The sequence below is a fragment of the Glycine max genome, chromosome 7 (assembly GCF_000004515.6).
Source record: "Glycine max cultivar Williams 82 chromosome 7, Glycine_max_v4.0, whole genome shotgun sequence".
Taxonomy (NCBI): Eukaryota; Viridiplantae; Streptophyta; class Magnoliopsida; order Fabales; family Fabaceae; genus Glycine; species Glycine max.
This window is the reverse complement of record NC_038243.2, coordinates 28,115,659-28,117,938: the sequence shown is the minus strand read 5'-3', so window position 1 is coordinate 28,117,938 and position 2,280 is coordinate 28,115,659. Positions and strand designations below refer to the sequence as shown.

The 2,280-nt window shown below is 39.1% G+C and overlaps 1 non-coding gene across 1 annotated transcript; it reads left to right on the top strand.

Annotated features, from left to right (window-relative positions):
* Positions 1-658: 658 nt before the first annotated feature.
* Positions 659-765, top strand: LOC113002257 (small nucleolar RNA R71). Its single transcript, XR_003267801.1, has one exon. It is a non-coding gene; the product is annotated as a small nucleolar RNA R71 (small nucleolar RNA).
* Positions 766-2,280: the final 1,515 nt, after the last annotated feature.

The window sequence follows — 2,280 nt, the reverse complement described above, 5'->3', positions numbered from 1 at the left end:
TTTCTGTTTCTGGGGTTGTTGCTGTTGTTGTTGTTGATGCTGGATTGGTGGAGGAACGTATGGTCTGCTTGGGCCAACAACATTCTGAAAACAAGGTTGTTGTTGTTGTTGTTGTTGTTGTGAAGGATTCGACCATCTAAGGTTGGGATGATTCCTCCACCCGGGATTGTACCTGTTGCTGGGGAGGTCATAATTGTTCTGTTGTGGCTGATTTTGCTGCTGAGGTTGAGGAGGTCTATTGTAGATGTTTGCAGCATAAGCTTCAGGTTGTTCAATTGCTTCAGATTGTTGCACAGAAGGGCAAAGGTCTGTGTGGTGGTCGGCAGAGGAGCATAAACCACAGAGTCTGGTGACAGGTGCAGATTTTTTATTCATGGCCAGTTGGGTTACCAGGTTAACCAAGGCATCTAGTTTACCTTTAAGCTTCTTAGTCTCAGCTGATGAAGATGAATTTGTGGCTACTTCATGCACTCCTCTAATGACAATAACATCATTTCTGGCACTAAATTGCTGGGAGTTTGAAGCCATCTTCTCAATTAAATTTCTGGCTTCAGCAGGGGTCATGTTTCCAAGGGCTCCACCACTGGCAGCATCAATCATACTTCTCTCCATGTTACTGAGTCCTTCATAAAAATATTGGAGAAGAAGTTTCTCAGAAATCTGGTGGTGAGGGTAACTGGCACATATTTTTTTAAATCTCTCCCAGTATTCATATAGGCTCTCTCCACTGAGTTGCCTAATGCCTGAAATATCCTTTCTGATGGTCGTGGTCCTGGAAGCAGGGAAAATTTTTTCTAAGAATACTCTCTTGAGGTCATCCCAGCTTGTGATGGACCTTGGAGCAAGGTAATATAGCCAGTCCTTTGCCACTCCCTCTAAAGAATGAGGAAAAGCCTTCAGAAATATGTGATCCTCTTAGACATCTGGGGGTTTCATGGTGGAGCAGACAATATGGAATTCTTTCAGATGTTTGTGTGGGTCTTCACCTGCAAGGCTATGAAAATTTGGAAGCAAATGGATCAGAATGTTCAAAATTATAATGCTCAAAATCAGGATGTTCAAAATCACCAACCACAGAATGCACAGACTCACCAATAACAGAATGCTCAGGATGCTCAAAAGGTACAAAATGATGCTCAGGATTCTCAAATTTTTTTGAATCTCTCAAATCTGGCCACAACAAGTGTTCCTGGTATTTTTCACACAAAATATGAGTCAAAAGAACCTACCACACCAAAATTCAGCTAAAAATAACAACCCTAACTATCAAAACAAAAATCGCCAATTAAATTGTCAGCAGTAGTCACTAATTCAGTCGCTAAGGGATTTGCACTACTACTCTGTTTTCCAGATCAGCAAAAGTGGTCGCTAAATCCGTCGCAAAGCACTATTCACAGCAAAACACAAAAACTAAAACAGGGGAAGCACTGAACAGAAAAACTAATACAAAACACCACACTAAACAAAATAACAAGACACTAAACAACACTAACGCAACACTAACACAACACTAACACAACACACGAAAGCATAAAACAACTAAACATAAAACACAAATCACTAGCTATTATGAACCTTTGGACACTGCTCCCCAACAACGGCGCCAAATTTGATCGAGGTCGTACCTGAATCAAATAAACATTAAAAATGCAGTATCTAGGAAGTGATCCTAGGTCGTCTCCCAAAGAGCAATGGTCAACCAAACGTTCATAACAGATAGTAGGAAAATAGTAACGAATTGGGGGGGGGGGGGGGTTGTTTGCTTTTGTAAATTAAACAGCGAATAGATGTGAATTAGAAAATATCAGAATTAAAACACGTTGCTTCCCCTTGATTCACAAGCAAGTCTCTTATCCTAGGTTACGAGAGTTTATCCTTCATCAGTTCAATCACTTAATCCAACCCTAAATTAAATTACTAAGGGAAATTTAACATAAGGCATTCATTATGTGATTAAGCAACACATACACCAATTAATCATAAACGATCATTAAGCATGAACGTAAATTAAGCGCAGAGACAATTAATCAAGCACTAAGCATGCATGAATTAAAAGCAACAAACACAGAGTAATTGGTGAAGAGGAAAAAACTGATCAGAATTTAATAGTAATAATAGAACCTCAAAGGGAACTGTGCTTGATCCTCAAGAGAAAACAACGTTGGAGACTTAGCCTTCCATTAATCAATAGAGAACAAAATTATATATTGAAGCAAGAACGAAATTTTATTACTAAAACGAAAAAGAGAGTAGCACTCTAAAACTAAAACAAAAAAGAGA